General features: G+C 41.6%; 1 protein-coding gene across 2 annotated transcripts in view; it reads left to right on the top strand.

Moving 5' to 3' along the window:
• PHACTR1 (phosphatase and actin regulator 1) overlaps nucleotides 1-23,925 on the top strand; it is a 322,354-nt gene that overhangs the window by 125,227 nt on the left and 173,202 nt on the right. The window lies entirely within an intron of this gene.

Genomic DNA, 23,925 nt, shown 5'->3' with positions numbered 1-23,925 from the left:
GGCTGGAAACTGAGCACTTCATAGAATTTCTTTTTTTCTCCCCCAAAAGGGAACCATCTTCTGTAAGCTTTCATCAGCTTTATTTTGCTTATGTTTTATTTCTCTTAGCTAAAAATACATAAAAGCAATAAGTGTTAAAAAGATAAGCAAATTTCCTTGGATTAATATCGTTTTATACCAACACTGAACTGAAAATTCAGAGGAGCAAAGTGAGCTAAACTCAGCAAAACCCATAAAACATGGCCAACCATAGCACCATCTCCACAGTAAATGGAAGGAGACTTGCTTGCAGTGTGATCCATGGCTATTTTTTGTGTTGATGGTGAGATTTCAAGCCTAGATAGTTTATTGCCCAGCTCCGTGTGGTTTGGAAGTGCTATGTGCTGGTGTGCCACATAGTTTACGTAGCACTGACATCTGGTGGCAAGAGGCAATATAAACGCCAACTTGCAGTCCAGCAAACAGGGCTGTAACAATCCGCACACTCTTCTCATTCGTAGTGTTTCCATGTATTTTCCATAAATGCAGCATATTGGAAAACTAAACAATCATGGAAGATTTGGGGCTTATTAATGCTGCCACAGGATAAATACTAAGTAATAATTGAAAGCCAATGATAATAAAAAACAAGTAGCAGCTGTTAAGTGGTAATTAAAGTTGGGGGGAGAAATAAAAATAAAGATGAAGATGCAAATTCAAGGCATTATATTTGTTTCAGCTCTGTCATCTTTCCGAAGTCATTTTCAAGAAGAAAATGTTATGTGTGTCCTCATAAAATTATTAAACACTCACCAATACAACTTTTGGAACTGCTGCAAGGGAGAATTCTTTTCTGCTCCCTCCCTCTTCCAGTTAGGATTCAAAAATCGTAAGGGTTCATCATCTTTCTTTCCTACCCCTGTTTTTCCCACTCCTCTTTTCTGCCACATTGCCTCCAGTGAGGGTCTCAGGCTTGCATCTGGCTTTCATCAGAGCACTCAGATGATTCCAACAGCAGTGCCAAACCCAAGAGCTTAAAATCATGGGACAACCCCCAAAAGACACTAAAACTTCCTGAGGTATTTTTAAATTAAATTTGCAGTGCTTTCTATTTGCATCCTGCAGTCTAAGATGTGAGGGCTCACATTTTCAGGACTATCCGTACAGTTCCGGCGTTAAGGGTTTGTTTTCTGTACTTTCCTTTTTTTTCTCAGTAAAATCCAGTCCTGATGCGCTCACCTGGTTCCACAAGCTGGGACCTCCAGAGAGCTGCCAGCTCCTGGGAGAGTCACAGGAGAGCTGTGGCTTGGCTGCACCCAGCACCTGGAGCTACGCAAGTCTCCATACAGCCAAACCCTCTCCCTGCCTGTAACTCGTGTTTAACCAGAACCTTGGATTCTAAGAGACAGTCACATCATGTATGGCCCTCGCCTGAAATGTTATTGACTCTTAATAGTATCTCCCTTTTCTTGAGCATATGCATTAAGATCTTTGGAGAAATTATTCACAGGATAATTTTTCTTATTATTAGTCTCAATAAGCGATAGCTTAAACTGTCGGTGAACTTGCTAGATTTTTATAAGGCAAAAGCTATTTCCTGACAGGCAGAGCTTGTAATTCTTTGATATCTGCTAGGGGGCAATATCTGTTAAATAATATCATGCTTTGCTGTGTGACTAATGCTAAGATCTGTAACAGCGATATAGGGGGGAAGAAGCATGTAGTAATTACATACAGAATTTCTGTGCTTGCAGGAGGTAAATAATAAATAACACTGAGATTCATAGGAAGTGAAAGAACATCAATGGCCAGAGATCCTGATTGTGTTTAGATGAGGTGATGTGATGATAGCTTATAGCTTCACATAGACGAGTATTCATCTGGTAGATATATGCAGACAAGTATTTAACTTCATCGTACAGAGTGCAAACAGACCACGCAGGTAATTCAAATTCTGCGCAAACAGTTTCCGTGCCACAGGCATTGTGGTAAACATTGCTGTACTGCTGCTGCTCGGTGAAGTCTGGTGGCTAAATAGCTAAGTCTCTTGCAGAAATTTAGTCTCTTTGCAGTAGGTCTTGTAGTCATTTGAAGGCGTAAAATCATTCATTGTAAAAGGTTCTAATGATTAAAGTAGGACATCAGAAAACACCTGTTCCATGCAAGTTGTTTCATGTTTATTGAACAAGCCATAGAGAGAAAGAGGAGTTGTACCCAGGTTTAACACAAGTATAGGTCTGATCACAAATTCAAGATCAAAGAAATAAAAAAGACTGCAAGTCTTTTCACAATTTATCAACTTTATACACAGTAGGGTGCAACAAATGCATGTTAGGTAATGTAATTCATTTTCTATCTTACTAGCACCTTTGACCATTATCTTATGCCAAGCCTATTCTTACATTCGGGTGATTGTAGCAGCTACAGTATGTTGGATTACCTTCCTACTCATGCTGAACTCCAGTGCATTTCACTTAGGAGGAACGCATAGAAGAGAAATTTGTTTGAAGTCATTAGATAGCATTGCTTTTATAATATTTGATCATTTATGAAATTCGGGAACACAGATTCACATATTTGTTCTAGGACATGCTCACATGCTGGCAGATGGTTAGTATACCCAGCGGGAACATATAGTTTATGAGCGCTAAACTGGATTTGCAAGAAAAAAAGAAATTCACCATGGAAATAATTCAAGAGAGAAATGGTAGAAATAATTCAGTTTCTTTTATTAAAAAACATGTATCACCACCATATCCTTTTAAAATGAATATACAAGTGTGGGTGCGTTTAGCAGAGCATGAATTTTATAAAAGGCAAAACAGGAACAGACATAAGCAAGTGAGTTCTTTTACTTACCCGAGTAGTCCAACTGAATTCTTTACAGGATACAGGCCCTGGGGAGTGTGATGAGTAGTTTAATTAGTTTTAAACCATCATATTTAATCAAGCACTGTGCAATTTTAAACTGCTATATTCATTCCACTTCTAGGAAGGCTGTTTCAGATCTTTTTATCATTAGTTGTTTATGAGACTTTGGAGCTCTAGATTCAGTGTGAAGCAAGTCTCTTTAATTGACATCACCACGCTCTAAAACTAAATGATTATTCTCAAAGTCAAACCTTAGACTTAAACTCAGCTTACAAGAAGGAAGAGCCATTAGACATTTCTGAGCTAAAATTTTAATGGGGATATGGTTCATCTGCAAAGCAGCTAGAGTTCATTCCATTTATCTCTATGATGAGAAGCTCCAAAAGGCATACATGATAGGACAGTGGGAAAAAAAAAAAGAAAATATACCCATAACAGTTAATTTCATTTTGTTGAACAAATTTTTGAATCAGACTACTTCATTCACTGAGCAATTATCAAAGCAAAATAATGACATCTTAACCTCTTACAGTTATACTGAATAAGCTTTGATCAATTTAAAGGGAAGAAAAAAGGATAAAGGCTCTCGCTATGTTGTGATTTTTGATTAGATGCAAAGGAAAATACATAAATTACAGCTTTCTTGACCTTCTATGTGGAAGCAGCATGCTTGCAACCAAAGAAGCTGGTTTGGGCCGTATTCTTGGCTGTGTTAAGGAGGTTTGAGCTTTGCTGATGCTATAAAGCCAATGGGGCAAAGTCTGATTCTTATCTGGACACAGGGACTCTGCTAGAGGTTTTCCACCACACACCCCACAAGAGTCTAAGAGGATCCAGAGCAGGTTCTGTGTCCAGGATTAGACTGCAAGTGTGAGGACAAGTAGCCCAGAGCTCCTGCAGACCTGCTAGCTTCTGTCCTTAGGTGTGTAACTGTTCTTCAGCCCTCCTGTGTGGCATCCCTTGGGGCGGCTCTGGATTCCTGGAAATAATCTCTTATTGAAATGATCTGGACATGTCATGCCTCTTAGTGCCACTATTGTGCTGTTCACAGATTCAAGAAAATGTATTGGACATTTGAGGTCAGTTTTGATATTCCCCTCTGAAGCTGCATGTGCAAAATGATATTTTTTTGCACATACTTTTTTAACAAGCATGGAGTTAATCTTAAAAAAATCACTTAATCTGGCCTTTTTCACAAAAGGTTTGTATAGTGGATTTCAGGAAAACTCTTTTGGGGAAGTCTCTCCTTGTTAAACTATGACTGCCATGAAATTTTGAAGCATGAGATCGTATGGTTTTAAAAAGGGTTTTCTTCTTCATATTTATAACTTAATTCTAAACAGCAAATTAGTTTTAGAAAGTTTGCACTGTCTGTAAGAGAAAACAAGAGACAACTGTTTTTCTTTACCTGATAGATTGCATCACCATGCCTAAAACTTTGGAATGAGGTACGGTTATCAGCCTTCAGTCTTTATTAATTGCAGTGGTAATATGATAAAACGGAGAAGTTCAGGTAAAGTGACTTGCTCAAAGTCATCCAACTCATTTATAATAGAACTAAAAATGTACTTCTCGGTACCCTTAGAACTAGGTGGAGGTTTTCTAGCCAGTGACAGATTTAAGGTTTGCTGTCTCATAGTCCTTCTGATGTAAGTCTCAGGATTCAGAAGCAGTAAAATTTATAGTGATTGTTTCTACCCCTGGAAGGACTTAAGGTATCAGATCTGAAAACTGCAGGAGTCTTATATATGGGAAAGCTGAACTGGGTCACTTTTAGGTGCTTCTAAAATTGTATCAGACAATTTTCTACCTAGGACATAAAATAGGATGAGTAATTTCCCCCTCCCCAAAACTCTTAAGGCACTTTGGGTTTTCTGTATATGTGAAATATCCAGGACATGATGGTATGCCTGTGGGCTGAATGTTTTACTGACTTTTGTTAAAAGAAATACAAACTGAAAGCATCCCAGGTTCATGACTTCATGACAGAATAGCAAGAAGCTCTCCAGCAAAATGGTTTCTTTCTTCTACCTGCAAATGCTGATTCATCAGAATTACAATGTTCTTCCGAAAGAATTCAAAACAGACAAGAAAGCAAGTGAACTTTTGTTGGAAATCTCTCTGGTTTGCTTTGCCTGGTTTCTTGGCATCCTGTGGTCTGTGTTTTAAAGGAGCTGAGAGTGTGGAGTGCTGGTTGCCCAGCTCCCAGGCAGGCACCCCCTCTGCTGGTACCACCTGCTCAGGCAACGGGTTATCCTCTCAGCTTAGGGCAGGGATGAAGAGCACGCAGGAGAGGAGTGGACCTCCTGGCCCACCTGAGTAGGGGAAGAGGGGTGTCACTTGCCTATGAACCTGTCTCTAGAAAAGGAGAAACAGATGTGCGCAGCAAAATTCTGGCCCATGATCCTTTTTTTCTGAGTCGCCTGCATTCACTAATGCAGAACATTTTTAATGCTTCTTTTTTGTGGAGAATTGGGGTTTGGGAGAATGAAATGCTGTTTTTTCTCTTCCATGGCACAACAAAAGCATACATAAGAAACCTCCACACATTGAAATTAGCTTCCTGCCCCCGCCAGGGCTCTGCTCAGTAATATATTTACACGTTAGAAAGAGGAAGAGATGATACTCCAATATTCTTCACTCAGATGCAATTCTGATAAGTGTTGGCTGGGGGGAAGACTTTCAGTGTGAAAGATGCTCAGCACTGGGAAGGTCTGGGATTTGCTGTCAGCAACAGAACAATGCAGACTTCCAAAGAACCCAAAGTCTCCGGGGTAAGGCCCAGATGTTTCACGCTAGCTGTGGAAGCAGGCTTTCCTGAAATACAGGCACTGTGGAGCATGGCTATAAAGCATTATGTCTTGATGAGCCTGTCTGAAGTCCTGACCAAAAGACCACAAAGGCTTGCTGAGACCAAGGCTACAGCTTGCAGTGCTGCAGAGATTTCAAGATAAAAGAAATCAGGTCTCTGCTGCTGTGAGCTCTCCATCCCCTGCTATGGAGGTACTTCAACCTCCCTTCTTTCTTAACTGGACAACCTACTCTATGCCTCTTTGAGGCACAGTGCAGAACCTGAAGTCTTTTTTATGTGGTTTTCTTTGTAGTCTCTTAATTTTATTTCTCTCTGAATGAAAAGGTAGAGGCTTTTTTTTCTTTATATGTTTTTCCTCCCCCAGGTACTGTGGTATGATAATTTTCTATTTCACAGTTTTGGCAACCACCTTGGAATATGCATCACTTCTGCTGTTAAAAAAACCCCAACTGTTTTATTAGTAACAAAGTGATCTTCTGGCAATAAGATGAGTACAGGAATTCATAAGGCTGAAGTTTTGCTGTGAGGGGAGGGAGGTGACTCTTTGGGTTGGCATGGCTGCAGAAACAACCTCATCAAGTACAGAGCTCCAAGTCCCCTGCAGTGAATGGATGGAGGTTGGGAACAGGGGGCATAAACTGATTCGCGTTTTGCCAAAAGCACGAATAACCCACTCCTCTTCTTTGACTTTCAAGTGTTCCTGAGGGGCTTCTCTAAAGGATTTGAGACTCCATTTTCCTGTTGTGGCTGGATATGTGAATGTGTGTCAAGGTTTCCAGGCAAGATCCTTCTCTAAGAGAAGACCTCAAAGGCCAAAGTTCTTATCTTCATGGTCAGAGATGTTACTGGTTTTTTTTAAAAGAGGAATTCTGCACAGCTCAAATTCTTGTTTTGTTTGCTTTGTCTGGTTGGTTGGTGTGCTTTGGCCTCCCTCTTGCCCTTAATAATTGTGGCTTCTTTCTTTGGTCACAGGCTGGGATTTAACCTGGGAAGGTTGCTGCACAAGGAGCTTTGATCTGTTCTGTAGCAGCTACTGGTACAGCACACAGTTCTGCATCGTGTGAAAACCCCATTCAGAGTAGAATCAAATCCTATGGAGATCCCTCCAGGGAGGTTCCTACAGCATCTTCTTTCACCTCCTGTGGAGGTGTGAACTTTTTTCATTGACAATTTGGGAATTGTTCATGTGTGTTGTCACTGATTTGTGGCATATTAGACATCAGCTCTGCAGCTGAATTTAGCTGAGTGGCTTTTTTTGTGTGAGTTCAATTTAGGTTTGAATTTTTGTTTTATTTCTTTGAATAAATTTAAGAAACCAAAAACCTTTGTGGTACGAATATGAGAACACTTTCTTTTTTTTGGTGTGGGAACATTATTTCTTTAATTTTGAGGTTAGAGAAGCAAAAAGGCTGCTAATTGCTAGGATACAGAAGACAAGATGGTCTCACTGCATCGCAAAGGTAGCTTTATGGACAAATTGGTGAAGACTGACTGTTGGTCAAGTTAGTCAGCTCTGACATTTTCCCAAGTGTTGTGCTAATCGTGAGGGTGATCCTTGATGTCATGAGCACAGGCCTATTCATGCCGGAGCAGTAAATGCTCTTTGACAGAGTATTTCAAGAGAGTCACAGCAGTAGGCTGTGGATTGTGCCCTGCCTGATTGTACATAGCAGGTAAGGGAAGTTGGGTGCATGCACCACCTGAACAAAGGTGCATGCAACTTGAGTGTGGCTGCACATCTCAAAGGGCTACAGACCAAAGGAGAACATGTTAGAGCAGGACAAAAGAGAAACCTCATCTTCCATTAGTTCTGTAGAATTCCCAAAAACAGTACTCCTCCGTGTCCTCAAGATGGTCCACAAATACAAGGGAGGAAGACATCTCTTTCTAAAGCTGATACCTCCAGCATGGATTGCATCATCTACATTGCATTAATCTTAAGTGAGCTCTTGGTATTGTGACAAGGTTTTGTAGTTACTGGGCGAAAAATTGTGTGGGTTCTTTTGAACATTACTCTTGAAGCATGCAAATGTTTGGGGTTTTTTTTCATTAACTCTGTGCAAGTACTACAGTCTGTGCTCTCTCAAACATTAAATAAGAGAATAAAAGCATTTTCTGAAAAGTTAGAAAGCAGAGATGTATTAAAAATGCCATACTAGGAATTCAGTTTGGATCTTGGTTCTAAAAGATCAAAAGTTTTGTTTTCTCCTCTGTACTGGCAGTTGCTGGTTCAGCCTCTTCCACCTGTTGTCTCAAGGTTTACTCTCTTTTTTCACATTTTTTCCATCTTTTTCACAACCCATGGCACATAAGTGAACAGGGTTTTTTGGAATGATTATTAGTTTTGATGTCCTTACGGTAATTGAAGGAAGTCTTAATAGTTTCCTACTTTTTCTTCTTTGCTCATATGGTAAATTATTGTAAGTGGCAGTGTGATTATTCATTTCATAGATGAGTCTTTCAGATGGCCCTTTGATGGGTGTTAGAATGAAAAGTGCCTGCTTGATGTTACACTGAATATAGTAGACATTACTTATGAGCATTTTATTGTGTTTTCTTAGGCATGATCCCTACAGTTAAAGAGAGGAATAAACTGAAAGTAGCAAGAAGTGTACTAGGAGGTAGATTTTGCTTGAAGTAATTGAAGCCCGCTGAGCAAGATGGTAGAGGAGCCTGCAGGCTTATTTTGAAACACCACCTACATCCTTTCCCCTCCTGGCTCCGATTGCACCTGGGATTGGACCCAGGCTCCTCTAGAAGGAAGAAAAAAAAATGTTTGCACAAATATTTCTAGCCAACAATCTGGATGTCCCTGGGTACTTCCCTTGTTTTAGAAGCTCAGAGTGGTTAGAGTGAGGCATCTTCTGCGCATGTCTTCTGACAATCTTCTTAAACGGAGGGTCAGAAAAGATTATTCCTTTGGTCTCTTTCAGTCCTTAAAAACCAAAAGAATAATCATTTCTAAGGCATTTTTGCTGCTGCACCCACCTGATTCCAGCTGTGAAACACTGACCTTCTCAATGCTCATAGCTCTTTGTCAGGTCGCTCAGGCCACAATTCACAAACACTTAATTCTCCCCCAGAGCATGAGATGTATGCAGGCACTGAACGTTAAGGGTTTGCCTGAGCGTCATACTGAGCACAGAACTTAAAACCTGGATTTAGAGATTTATTTGTCTCTGCAGCTTCCTGAGCCCTCAGGAATGAGCTCTTTCTCTGACACACAAGGCTGCGTGCTTCACAGACATGTGTTTTGTGCAGCTCCTCTCCCTGATCTTGCCTGGTATAACAGTTGCCTTATTTGACTTCAGGGGAGCTTTATTAAGCAAAACGTGGGCCCTGCATGCTATTTTCTCTACTCTGTATCAGCCGTTTCATTTCCTATTCTCACCTGTTCCCAGAACTTTGCCTTCTGAAGTAGACCATTTTCACCTGTGTTGCATTGCGACCAGGAAAAGTGTGAGCAGCTCTCTTCAGCTGCTTTGTTTTACCTTTGATCCTATTTAAAAGCTCCCTTGTTTAATATGCAGCAAGTTCTAAAAATACATATATCTTGAAAGGATGTGAGAGATATGGCTGTTTGTGAAAGCCCCCCGTCCTGGCATTTGAGATGCTTCAGATGACCCCTACATCCACCTCAAAGCCAGATAATAGCTTTGTCATGGTAATCCTGCTTTGCCATTCTCTCTCACTCACTCGCTACCTTGACAGCCCAAAATTCAGTGGAACTACTTGCAAGCTAAGGTGAGAGAATTTAACCCAGGTTTTTGTGTAGGCGGTTCCAGACCTTCAATGAAATGAGAACAAATTAGTCTGGTCTATATTTAGATTCACTGTTAGGGTAATGTGGATTTTCTTGAACTTCCTCTCATTACAAAGAGCTTTAGGTAAGCATCCCAGAGCTTTTTAAGAAATTTATTCAGTAAAGACACCATGCAAGTCAGTAGATCTACAAAGGGTTAAATTTGGTTCCCAGGTGCTGGCCAGAATTCCTAGCCAAGGTATGGAGATACTCACAGAATAATGAATTGTCCCTCTGGCTTGAACTACTTTTCTACCATTGCTTTTAAATTTGACCTTGAAGCCAAGTCTCGTCATGTTTGCTTCTTCCTCCTGTTCTTTCTGAATGCCACTTGCTTGGCCCTTGTGAGTCTACAGCCTATCTTTTTATAGCAGTCGACAGATCTGTTCGTCACATTTGATGCCCCTGTCTCAAAGGATACTGAGGACCAGCAATTTTCATTCTCCTGCTTTTGTTATGGCTCTGGCTACAGCATCCAGGTTGATTGGATGGGGGAAACTTATACATTGTCAAGCCAGGCAACTCTGCCTGTACTTTTGCCCTAGTATAGCTGTTTGTGTATTAAAAAGGATGTCATGCGCATTTATGGTTGAACTATGTACTTATTCCTCACACAGACACATAGTTATTTCTCTTCTCCCAGAATCATGTGGCCCTTCAATACAGAGAGAGCTACTGCCCTCCTCATTGGGAAGGATTTGGACCAAGCTTGCCTTTTTAAGAACTAGTGGAATATGTGATAATTAAAGTAACTATTCTGAAAATAAGACTGCTTTGTAACATGTGTGCGCTATACAGAATTTATGCTTCATGTGATCTGATGCGGCATGGCATCCAAATGCCTTCTGTACAGTATCATGTCTCTGAGTGGATAGCTGAAACTGTGTATGGTGCAAAACTGTGGAAAGTTTCATTTGTATTCATTTATACTACACATAGCATGAAGGTCTTTGCTAAGTTAGTTGCACTAAAGTACTGTCTGACAGCCAGGTGGGAATGGGGCTGCGGTGTGGTAGGTGCTGCACAGAGAACCAGCGAGAAGGGAACACCACCAAAACCCATTCCAGTCACTAGACCTGTAACAGGACTTCAGTATGCACTTTTTTTAAATGATGGGTTATTCATCAAGAATGATTTAAGATGTGAGTCTGGAAACATGTTAGCTGTCAATACTCCTTTGATTCTTAGCTTTAGCTTTCCCTATGGCTTTAGCCAAATAATTTTACTATCCTACCTCAGTCTGCCTATCTATAAAAGGAGAATTAGTAATCTCTGAATTTCAAAGGAGTGTTGTAAGGATTAATTGGTTACTCTTTCTGCTGAATGTTTGGAAAATGGAAGAAGCTGTATAATCATAGAATAGTTTGGGTTGGAAGGGACCTTTAAAGGTCATCTAGTCCAACCCCCCTGCAATGAGCAGGGACATCTTCAACTAGATCAGGTTGCTAAAAGCCCCATCCAACCTGACCTTGAATGTTTCCAGCGATGGGGCATCTACCACCTCTCTGGGCAACCTGTTCCAGTGTTTCACCACCCTCATTGTAAAAAATTTCTTCCTTATATCTAGGCTAAATCTACCCTCTTTTAGTTTAAAACCATTACCCCTTGTCCTATTGCAACAGGCCCTGCTAAAAAGCTTGTCCCCATCTTTCTTATAAGCTTCCTTTAAGTACTGAAAGGCTGCAATAAGGTCTCCCCAGAGCCTTCTCTTCTCCAGGCTCAGCTTCTCATCCACTAGTACCCCCAAGTCCTTCTCCGCAGGGCTGCTCTCAAACTCAATAAGTATTACTATTGTTTCCAAAGAGGTTTTTTGTGTGAATTTTCTCTGAATTATGGCATTTTTATGCTAGGACTATTTATATTATGGACTTTTTTTTTTTAAAACGTGCATTTAAGTTGCCTGTGTGAAACACTAAATAATATGAACTTTATTAGTAAATTACTCAAAGTATTACAGACAAAAGACTGAATTCAGATACTCCCTCACTATCTTATAGTCCCCTGAAATGCCTCATTACTTAGTGATATTTAATCAAATTTAATCTGCAGTAAATCTCTCTGTGTCATTAAAATTCTGCTAGGCATTACTTTCACATTATTTCTAGGGAATTTGAAGTAGACAAGTTTTTGGATTTATTTTTTTTAAACGTGTTATACTGAGGAAAGGAAAAATAATTCAATGGGCTTGCTTCACAGATACAGCATTAAAAATAAGTCTGTCTAGCAAAACTAGGATAAAGTATTGCTGTCTGTTTCATGTGTAAGTTCTGCTTGACACTAGATTTTTTTGCCCGTTTTCCACTTGGATCTGTCTTAAAGTTTTTTTACAATTTTGATGAAAAGGATTTTATTTTTTAATTATTATCTCTACCATGCAGAAACAAAAGACAGTTGGTTTGGACACACTGTACTGAGTTCAGTGAACCCAGTGGAGCTGCACCAAGGATGATGGCTGCCCAAAATGTTCAGCCTTTCTGTGTGGAGCACAGCACGCGTCTTCACTCCATGCTGCAGTTTCTCATGGAACCCCAGCTCCCTGAGTCATGTGAACGTGCCAGAATCACAGCTGTTTGATGAGGTTTATTTTTAAAGTACACAAAGTAAAAAAAATAGACCAACCACACATAGTGAATCGAAGTGCAGTTGCACATAATATATTTATTACTATTTATTACTATATTTATTACTATATTTATTACTGTTTTTAAAATATTAAGATTTAAGATCTGGGGTTGTTTTAGACCGCAGATGATGAAACTGGCAAGAGGAAACATCTGATTCTTCAGTAAATGTTGATCCCCTTAATGACAGCATACTTTGCATTTCTAAGCAGTTGTTTACTGCTCAGGTTAGTTGCAACTAACCTGAGTCACATCGTAGATGAGGCTGGAGACTGAAAAATTGGGTTGAGGGGAGAACTTCTCATCTATGCAGACCTGCTGTCCTCTTTACTGGAGTAGACAAGCACAGGCCTCTCAAGATGAAACTGGGCAATGCTGTGTGTCAGGACACCAAAGATGTTCATGAGATGACTGTCAGGAGTTGCTTTCCTAACCGTTCAGAAAGTACTTAGTAGCACTAGTCCATTTGACTTGCTGCTTCTTGTTCAGCTAGTGATTTACAGGGGGCAACTGTGGTACACACTGCTGTCTTTTTCACAAGACAGGTAATAGATTTGGATTCAGATCCCCATTGTATGGACATTAGTCTGGTTTTAAGCTCCCCTTTTTCTCTTTACTGTAAAGATTTCTGTGCCAAAGTGAGATACAAAGTTAAACAAGTGCTATGTGTTCCTTCCAGAGGTCGATAGTTAGGACAGTAGAATCACAGAAATCAGTATATTCTGTCAGCTTTCTGCTTTAAGCCTTTTCATACATGCCAGTTTTCATTTGCATTAGAGTCCAACACTAAATCCATCCCATCACTGAGTTCCCCACGAGTCTGGGGACTTCCACTTCCACACGCAAATTTCCAGCAACCCAAGTGGATTTTTTGTTTCTTCTTTTTCCTTTCTTTTTAGCAGCAAGTTTTTCCATTTTTATTGTGAATATTCATTTCCTGTAGGTTTCCCTGTGTGTGCTTTGCAGGGGGGTAAGTGGAATGGGTAAGGAAAGGGCAGCTTGCTGGAGAGACGAGAGTGTCATACCCAAAGTGGAAACCTTTTTGGAGAGGGAAAAGGTGCAGGAATCCCAGGAGACAGCCAGGCCCCAGGTTCACGTGCTGTCTGATGGGACATCAACCCACATTTGCATAACTCTGACCACAGCCATCACCAGCTCAGAATGAGCAAAAAGGTCACGTAAATGGCAGGGTCACGTATGCACCTTTCCCTCCAGGAGTGCCTCTTTGTCCTCCACTCATTTTCCAGAGCACTGACTTCTGTCACGGTCATGGCTGTCAGCTGCTCCTCAGCTCCCTCCTCAGTGGAGGATGGCAGTACACAGTGACTGGGGGGCACTTTGGAAAGGCTGGAAAATTTGTATTTGCAAGTGCTCCAGGCTGGAGCAGATCAGAAGGAAAGTTTCAGAGGGACAGAAATCATGGACCAGAGGAGGGGCAAGGTGCTGAGGAGCTGCCCATTACCACAGTGGGTCTGTGCACCTCCGTTAGCGGCTCCTCCAGTAGGATTCTGGTCTTTGGCTGGCTCTTGGATGCATTTTGGCAGCATCAGTAATACCCCTGACCATAAGGAGAATTATAAGCAAGAGCTGCGTCATGTGAGGACTTGAACACAGAGACAAAGCTGCTAGTAGCAGCCTTGGTGTGGGGAATGGGGGAAGGGACATCCTGGGAAAAGAAAATGAACAATTACATGAAGTAATCTGTAAAATCAGTGAATTGGTAAAAATGAAACTGGCTACCTCATTACACAACTTAAATAGAAAGAAAACAATTATTAAGCAAAACTGTGATCAGGGAAGAAATATTACAAGCAATTTGTGAAAGAAGTTGAAAGTCAGCTAGAAGCAGTCTATAAACGGAAGCAAATGAAGCATTGTGTGGTCCTGGGGGCGAGGGGAACCTAAGGAGTACACCTAACCACAGGTGGACAGGGTGGGCATGACAACATCCACCAGAGCTGGAGATCTTTTTATTGAGGCTCACATCCTAACACCACGCCTGGCCATGCTGATGGGACATCCAACCCGTAGCTGCAGGAGTCAGTCATTACAGTCAGATGTGCCACAGCAATGAATCCAAATGCTCCTTAAATTTGTACAGGGAGGAGGAAGAAATGGCTTGGACTAGGTTTTAAATCGGACACAAACTCCATGGTTGATCCCACCATGACAAAGGCCAAGAGGTCTCTGTGCTGCGCTTGCATTTATAAACAACTCCATGCTAATTTTCTTGTGTTCTGCACAGTAAAGACTTTCCAGAGCATTATGATGGAGCTGGTCTAACCCAAAATCTCAGATCCGAATATTTTTATCAGATCACTTTAGACTTTATGAAACCCTGAAATGTACTCCTGGTTGTGAACAACTTTGAACCTTGGAGAAGGCTTGTATGGGACTTTAATTTGAATTTAAAAGTTTCAACTATACTATTGAAACTTCTGCCCCCCCCATCTGATAAACTCTCATTCATACATATCCTCTTCTCCCCAGCAGCCATTCCCTTATTGAGGATGTGTTGCAGCCTGTCTGCCTGCTTTTTTTCAACTTCATGTATTAATGGGTTCCTTTGTAACTTGGGTGAGGTTTACACTACTATATAACTCGGAGTTTTTCTGTGATAGCAAGCCCTGGGTGAGTGGTGCAGACTGGGAGAGTTACAAGCTGCTAATTGCACAAAGATAGTGGTTTCTTGTAATCATTTGGTTTTATTTATCCCCCCCCCCCCCCCGATTTCCAGATCAAAACCCTGAAGAGCCTTAGCAGGGTTTGAATACTCTAATTGTGCTGCTGCAGCCATGTGACTGCCTGGCTGAGTAATTCCCTGCAGAAGGAGACAAACTGCATGTTAAAAAGCGCAACAAATCGTGTTTAAAACATGAACGAGTGGCAGTAGCATACGATACCCATGCCACTTTGCCTGAAATCTCCTACTACTGCCGCAGCCGCGTGGCTTGATTTATGGTAGCAAGCATAGAGATCTGAGGGGAAGAGCATGGGTGGGGAGGGAAGGCTAGCTGGACATTTGGCTTGTTTCCTTTCTCCTTCGACATCCCTCTGTCTCCAAAACCAGTTTCATCTATCATTTATCAGAACAAATGGTTCCTCGGAGGTCTCAGTGAGGAGGTAGGAATCCCTGCCTCGTGGAGGTAAGGAGCAGTCGCCTTCCCCATCGCCGGGGAGTCTCAGTCCGTTCTTGCTGTTCTGCAGTGGTGTAAGACAGAAGGAGAAAGAGAGAGCAGCTGGCATAAAATATGCAGGGATCTGCTAAAGACCTCCTTCATTTATAGGTAATATATGGGAGGGGGGGAAAGGGCAGATAAAACCCGATTGTTCCCATTTTACGAAAAGCCTCGCACTGTTTTCAGGACGGTTAATTGCATTGATTGTTCTGACCTCTGTATCTTCCTTTCATATGGGAGCTGGTCATTGAATTGCAACTTGTTTTTCGGCTGGCGGCGGAGGAGAAGGGGCTGTCTGGCAGGCGAGGCTGGATGGGTGTGTGTTGAGCGTGTGCGTTTTCAGAGCACAACACTTAGGAAGGCTGTTGCTCAGTTGCTGAAAGCACAGCTGTTGCAGAGCGAGGGAGGGAGCCTGGCAGCAGCCCTGTAATCTCTATCAGGTAGGCAAACGCGCAAACCATATGCTTATTCCTGCCTAATTTTATTTCTCAAAGTGGCGGTATTATTAGCAGGTAGCGTTTGGGTTCACAGAGTCCTCTTTTCTGCTCATGGCAGTCAGACAGGGTTGATGAGAGCAGCTGGGTGTGTTTGCCCAGAAGCCAGTATGTATGAATGAGGAATCAATAGCTGTGCTAAAAATCACTGAGCCATCTGGGATTTACAGATAGAGGATTGACTTGCAAATCCTACTGAAACTGAGATCTGTAGTAACTGCTGAATAACAGCACATGCGATGGAGGTGGTGTAGAAAGTTATCTAGAAGACCTGAAATGGCCCAGTGGCACTTTTCTCGGTTGCAAAGCTTAGGAAAGGGTGAGAAAATGCTGAGGTAGGGGGAAATTATGTTCTGCTGCTGATTTTTTTTTAACCCTATTGTTGACATGTGATTTTGAACATACTGCAAGATGATAGAAAATTAAGCTGTATTTTACCGGTACCTGGTAGCTACCAAACCCCACCTCTACATCTGCATGCAAACTGGGCAAGCCCGTAAGCAGGGGGGAGAGGAGGGGAACACAGGAGGAGAGAGGAGAAACGGCTCATTCAGAAAGACAGCAGAGGATGCACTTGGAAATGGAGTTTAGTTTTTGAGTCAGTTTTATGCTTATTCTGTGGTCTGTGATTATGCAGAACTACAGCAGCTGTCAGGCTGCAAAGAGGAGCTAGGGAAGAACCCAGATCTGAGACTGGAAAGAAAAAGTGCCAAAACAATCTTCTACTGGAAGTGAAGAAGGCAGTGCATTCGTAACAGAGACTGGTCATCTCTGTAGCACCTTTCGGCATGGATTTTAAGTATGGCATTAGTCTGCCGTTCCTTCTTAGTCATAAGCAGTGATATTTGCGTGGTTTACTTCACGAGGTATGGGAAAATGTCCTGTGGGTTTCTGGTCAAGCTGTTCTAAAACATGGCCAGGAATGGAGAGAGGCTGGTTGCTGGCATAGGATGCCGTGTTTATAGACCTGAGTAGCAGTCAGGTAAATAGATACGTGTTCATGGTATGGAGCAAAATGGGTATTCTGCTCTAGGTACTTCTCTGCTGTCTTTCATCATGGACAAAAACAGATGTTGAAACTCAACCATCCATAACCATGCTAGACATCCAAGTAGGAAAATAGTAACATTTGAAGTCTGGAAAGACTAAACAACTTGGCCAATGTCGAAGAAGTTTGGAAAAGAACTGGAAATGCAAACCAAATCCTGCAGTGTTTTATCCACTAACCCATTCCAGTAAAGCAAAATGACAGCTTTTCTCTTTTGTTTCTTTTTTTCCTGGCAGGGCATGACCTGACCTTATGTTAGCTTGGATAGTTGCACTGTCCTTCTGTGCTATTCTAGCCTCTAGTTTCAAGAGGTGGTTCTAGTATTTATTTTACAGAGTTGCTGTGTGTAAACCTACATCAGAGAGGAGAATATTTTGGTGGCGGGTGATGTTATCTCGGAACTACATATAAACTAGTTTGTAAATAAACATAGGAACACAAAATAAAAAGTGGTACATGAGTGTTAGTCCTCCCTAACAGTAGTATTGCTAACTGTGCTGTGTGTTTGGAGGTTTGTCAGCGTTAACAATATTTGCCAAATCTTTTCCCTGAATTTATTTCTCAGTGGAGATATTCACAGTAAAAAGGCTTCAGGTACAACTTTGATAAGTCGAAGGCAGCCTTCATAACTGTAGTTGTCACTGCATCACACAACCGATGTACTGGTGACATGACCTAACTCTACTGCCCTTCCTGATGTGTTAGCAGAGCTATGCTTACTGCACTGGTGTTCATAAGAAGCAGAGCTGGGCCCTGTAAAGCTCATCTCTTTTATTGAGATGTCCTGGTTTCAGCTGAGATAGAGTTAATTTTCTTTATAGTGGCTGGTATGGGGCTATGTTTTGGATTTGTGCTGAAAACAGTGTTGATAATACAGAGATGTTTTAGTTGTTGCTGCACTAGTCCAGGACTTTTCAGCTTCCCATGCTCTGCCAGGTGCAGAAGAAGTTGGGAGGGGACACAGCCAGGATAGTTGATCCAAACTGACCAAAGAGCTATTCCATATCATATGACATCATGCTCAGTATATAAAGCTGGGGAAGAAGAAGGAAGGGGGGACATTTGGAGTGATGGCGTTTGTCTTCCCAAGTAACCGTTACGTGTGATGGAGCCCTGCTTTCCTGGAGATGGCTGAACACCTGCCTGCTGATGGGAAGTAGTGAATGAATTCCTTGTTTTGCTTTGCTTGCGTGCGCAGCTTTTGCTTTCCCTATTAAACTGTCTTTATCTCAACCCACGAGTTTTCTCACTTTTACTCTTCTGATTCTCTTCCCCATCCCACCAGGGGGGAGTGAGCGAGAAGCTGTGTGGTGCTCAGTTGCTGGCTGGGGCTAAACCACGACATGAGACTGCAACCCTGGTGGTTCTGCTCCCAAAATATAGACCATGGTGAGCTGAAACTGAGAAGCAGTTGATCTTGTCTTTTGTTTTGTCTTCTTGGGGTGCAGCTACTGGACAACATCTTTTCTCCTGTGACCTAGACCACTGAATGGCATCATTCTGCAGGCAATCTTCCTCGGTAAACACTTAAGGTTATATTCATCACTCGTGTAATGCCATTGGTCAGTGAAATTACAGGGAGCATCTGTGTAGTCAAATATGTTCACAGCTATCAAGGAAGCTCGCTAGATAGTCCTATAGGTAGCTGACTATCAAGGAAGCTCACTAGATAGTCCTGTAGGTAGCTAACAGCATATCACTACAGTATCTTTCAAAGATACTGAAGAAGAAGAAAATATAATTTGACTGTCTCCTTACAAAATCTTTTTCCATGCTTCCCACTCCCAGGAGATCAGGAGTTGAATGGTCTGAAACTTCTCTCAGCATAGTCATATTTATTTCCATGCATTATCTCCACTGAGGGCAGTAAGATTTAGGAGTAGGTAGCTAGGAAAGCACAGACCTGTTGATTTTCATAAGGGGTAGTCAGTCTAACTGAAGATTAGACTGTTAATCTCTGAAGGAACCATCATGCTTTATTGGATAAATGATCTGCAAATGAGAACTTTTCCAAGGAAACTGGATGTGATATGTGACAAAGGCAGGGAATGGTCCAACACAGTCTTTCATACGTGGATTAGAAGAAAAATTATGGTGCAACAGAAGCTAGGATCTGATCAATCAGATTGAGAAACAAACTAGAATTACTCATTTTTGCCTTGATCTTCAGGCAATAGACTGTGATAGGTATGTGAGTAAAGTCCAGATTCCTCAAACTTTCTAATCCTACCACTGTCAGATAGTGGAACAGAAGGTGCCTTCAGCATTTTTAACAGCCTATCAAGCTGGTAAAGGAGCAAATGTGCCTGTTAGAAAGTCTGTGGTTTAGTATTAACCTGAGAGGGTAAAAAACCCAAAAAAATACCCAGAAAAATCTGTGCAGGGTTGTATTTATGAAGTAGAATGAGTAGAGGAGTCACAGAATCCACTTACAGGCAAAGCGCAGAGCAAACTGTAGCTATAGCTGTGACTCTGAGCAGCACTGCAGTATTTCTGCCTCTGAGTAATTCTTGTTTCACCCAGTCTTGGTCTGACAGAGCTACATAAAATGACTGTAAGAAATGGCAAAATGTATCTGGTTTTCTAGTTCTCTTAACCGGTTGTCAGATCCCCATAGATTCACAATGTTATTGACAATTTAAGAGAATGCTAGGAACTTTTTTGAGTGCAGCTGTAGTGAAAAAAACTCCATTTGCAGGAAGAGAAAGCATTTTTTGAGACAAGTGTTTAATAGTTGTTTCCGCTCCCTCAGGACAGATGCAAAGAACAAGAAAGTTGAGCTGAAGCCCACACTATGGAATAAGTAATATTCTTGCTTGAAAATAATTTTTGTCACACTTTGAGTTGTTTCAGAACAGTGAAATAGGAAAAAAGTCCCATGTGATTGCCTAGACTTTACTCAGTGCCAAAACAAATTGGAGCATTACTCTCAATTTTTCATGCTGTTTTCCTAATCTAGTTTTTTAGGAATCTTCAATTTGAGTTAGACAACTTTTCCCAAAATTATTTTCCAACATACCAAAATTCAGTTTTGAGTAAACCAACACTACTTAGCATCACAGAATAATTTAGGTCAGAAGGGACTTCAAGTTGTCAGGTCACTCAGTTTAATGGTTAATTTTAAAATGGTGCTCCATTCTGTAGCAGTTCAGTGTAAAAGTAGGCAAGACTTAACTCTGAAAAATTTAGATTGTGAATCTTTAAAGCTGTAGAAGAGATTTGGGAGATTCCCTGTGAAGAGGGACTTTATGCAAAAGCTTTGGGGTTGGGTTTTTTGGTGTTTTTTTTTTAACTTACGTGGTGGGAAGCTCAGTTTTGCGGAGCACTGCAAGGCCAGGCATTCCTACAGAAATGATGTATTTTCCAAAATACTCCACCTTTTCCAGATGTAATGGCAGGCTGGGCTGCAAGCTGTACTTTCCGTGGTGTGTTTTGCCCTCAGGCACTCAAGTCTGACTGTTCAAGTGTGAATCCAACCCAAAATGTTTTGAAGCATGGAGCATTTGTCTTTTTCATTTGGATAGTTTATATACACTTAGAAATGTATTGGGAAAACACTTAAAAACCAAAAAGCAAAAACCCTTCAATATCCTGCTGGAAAATGATGATCAGGAGAAGCCCTCAGAGTCTGCATGGATTTGACATAAAGTCAGAGCCTTTCCAGGAATGAAAGAGATCTGCTTTTGGAGTCAGGGCAATTACACAGGGGATGAATCTGTCTCCCCTTGTACCTTTCCCACCTTTTGCTTAATGTGGTGCAATGAACTAAAACTTGAAACTTGTAGAGCACCGTTCCCACTAATAGAAATATCTGCAGATTAATCAGGCTGTGGTACTTAACATTAAATCTTGCTTATTATAATTGACTGTTATGTCATGCTAATGAGATTTCTTTCAGTTTTACTGTCTGCATGCTGCTGATCCAGACAGCCAAGAGGTTTGGTATTATTTTATGCTCAACTGCACCTTACTGGCTTTTTTTGGAGGGGGGTGGTGGGGTGGTGGTGGTGTGTGTGCAGAGGGAACAGTAGATGACTTCTCTGTCGAATATTTTATCTGTATCTGAAACGAGTGAATAGGAAAGAAAGGTGTGTGTTTAAGCTTATGAGGCATCTTAGTTTTAATTAACAAAAAACAAACAGAACCTGAAAGTAGTGTTGTATCTTTGTTAAATATCCAAAATAAAAAATGGCTGAGAATAAGGATGGGAAGTGGAGGGGGGAAGGATCACATTTTTACGGAAGGAAGAAAATAAAGAAGCAATGGCTTTTCTCCTTTCATTTCTGCTACCGTAAGCAGTTATACAGAGTAGAGTGAAAAGATCCAAATGATGTAACTAGCCAAATGTACTTTCTCAATTTCCCAAAGGCCAAGCTAATCTACTCACTGGAGACCTGACCCAGATGAGAGTTACATCTCCTGGGGAAAACTTCAGATCTTGAAATGAGCATTGAAAGAAGGTTGGTGAGATCATTAGCATTGAGAGGCCAGTCCACTCCCTGCTGCTGCGCCCAAGCCATGACCACCCATACTTTAAATTTACCTGGTTTGCTCAACTGCTCACCCCACAGTCAGAAAATGACCCAGGGAGATTTCATCTATACGGACGCGTTTGTGCTTAGGATGCAAAGTGAGCGTAGTTCTTTGAGGGGAGAGACGGGCTTAGCGTCCAGGTGACTATTATTTATTACTCCTATTTTTAAGACAGATCTCAAGTGAGAGTAAATGATTTAGCCATGTTGAACTGGATAGACTTACGCTATCTTACATTAGCAGTGTATCAAGCTAATTAGTATGGTGTTCTGCATATTTATCTCAGTGTGAAAGAAGCTTTGTCCCATTCACAAGGCATGTCGATGAAGTAGCTCCAAGGCCTAAGCATATAGTCATGAGCAGCAGGGGTGACTAACCTCTGCTTAAGAAACCTCATTTAGGCCTGAGGTGGTGGTTTTCTCCATTCTGCCAAAACAATAAGCCATCTGCAGAGATAAGTAAGTGCTGGCGTCCTTATCAGTTATTTACAGATGCCTTAAATAGCAGAAGCAATGAGAGGCGTTCAGCCTGGATGCCATGCTGCTGAACGGTGATTTCTTGGGGTTTTCACTTAAAAAAAAGAAATTAAGAAAATGAACCCACCACCACCAATCTCGAGTGGGCCCTAGGACATCTGGCCTTGGAGAACTGGCAGGCTGAGGAGGGTGAGGAGAAACCACCTGACAAAAATCAAACTGGCAGTGGCAGCAGTTATAGGAGCTGAACAGAGACATTTCTTGCAGGGACCAAACCAGTTTGAAGGAGCCATGGTTGAGTCCGTGCTAGCCTTCATTGTAGGCACCGAAACTACTTACCAAGTCTATAGACTGACCTAGGCTGCCCTAAGGGATGCACTGCAAACCGGGGGCAGCAAATTCACTCCAGGATGGGGCAGAGGCAGTGCTGTATGCCAAACCCTTTCCTAGTTAGATCAGGATTGTGTCCGTCCCTCGTGTAGGTTGCCCAGGAACTTGTATTGTAGGAGACGTGATTAACTGGCAATCAGCCCTACGTGCGTTCATCTTTTTATTTCTGAAGCATAACTTTTCAGGAGAACAGTGTTGGGTTTTTTTACAGCCATTAAAATTGACCTGTTGTTTTCAAGTCTTTGAGACCTCTGAGTCATTTTGGAGTGGTTTTGACCTGTTTTCTATCCAGGCTTTCTTGCTTACAAGCTGCTTTTCCCTGAAGAAGTGCTGTTGTAATTGCTGCACTTGCAACCCTGCTTCTGTTGCTTATGTGACTCTGTGTCTCCAGGAGTCACGCTCTGCTGAAACAGAGCTGTTTCTCTGCTATCTTGTTGTAAAGTCCATGGTGTCATTTCAGGAATTGTATTTAAAGATGGGATTAAAATTGGTTGGGTTTAGGCATATTTTTTCCAAACAACTGCAGTTTTGTTTATTTGCTAATGTGGCCAGCTGGATGCATCTTAAAGGGGGCTGCCTTTTAGATTCTCACCCCTTGCTTTTGAAAATCTTTAGTGCACTTCAAGCTGGACCCCATAGTCGTTAGTCGTATTTGAAAACTTGGACCTTCAGACTGGCCTTTTCTATTTGTTTTCTTTTTTAAATAATTTTTCTTTGAGACCTCAAGGGAGAGGGAAATTAATCATAATCTGGTGACATTCCATTAGGGAAACAAAATTCTTTTTGAAGTCTCTACGCAGTTATTACAGGGAAACTTTCATTGTGTCAAAACCTCGGAGATTAAATGTGATAAGACAGTGAAAAACAATATCCATTTCAAGAATGCAACAAAATACTAAGTTTGTGCTGTGTACTAGTTTGTGATATACTTTCTTCTCCTTAAAACAGATGCAAATTATCTAGAGTGGGGTATTGCATCAGTAGACAAAAGGTGTGTGTCTTTGTTTCTCAGGCCAATTTTCTGCATTATGTGAATGTCCATGTTTGCATAAGAACGTAGGTATGGTGCCTTCCTTGTGCTCCCAGCATCTGTAGGGTGTCATTGCGAAGCACTGGAGAATGTAACTCATTACAACTACTGTTGGAAACTGAAACAGTAGCTCAGGGGAACGGGATATTGAGTTCTGCACTGTTTGGAGCTAACGGATGGCAGGGATGTAGTGAGCATGGCTGGTGCTCAGAGTGTTTGAAGGGAGGGGACAGGTTGCTGCTGGCTTGCTTTCATCTCATTCCCCCAAGCAGGTAGTAGTATAGCTGACAGCCATCTCCAAAGGAGAGAGATAACATGACATTACTCAGCCTTATTTAGGGCTCGAGAGAGAGAAATGCTATATTTGTAACTTTCCTAATACATGCCTGTTCTTTTTCATATGCTGGCTTGTCTTTTTTTGAGAGACTGAGAGAATATATGTTCTCTGAGCAACGCGCTTGCCATTCGGGGTGCCAAAATGGGGTGCATTCCCTGCATCTGAATGGGGTGGCTGTTCCCTCAGTGAAGGCCTTTGCTCCAACCAGCCGGGAAGAGGAGAGTCCAGAATGCATGTAACTGTTACATTTTTATCAAAGCAGCAGTGGTTTTCTGACAGCTGTAGGTTGATCTTCTGTGTGCATCGCAGCAACGCAGATCTCTGCCTCTTGTTATAAAATGCCCAGTTGCCAG

Source organism: Mycteria americana, chromosome 2 (assembly GCF_035582795.1).
Source record: "Mycteria americana isolate JAX WOST 10 ecotype Jacksonville Zoo and Gardens chromosome 2, USCA_MyAme_1.0, whole genome shotgun sequence".
Classification (NCBI taxonomy): Eukaryota; Metazoa; Chordata; class Aves; order Ciconiiformes; family Ciconiidae; genus Mycteria; species Mycteria americana.
Note: the sequence above shows the minus strand (reverse complement) of the source record. Positions and strands in the feature narration are given on the sequence as shown.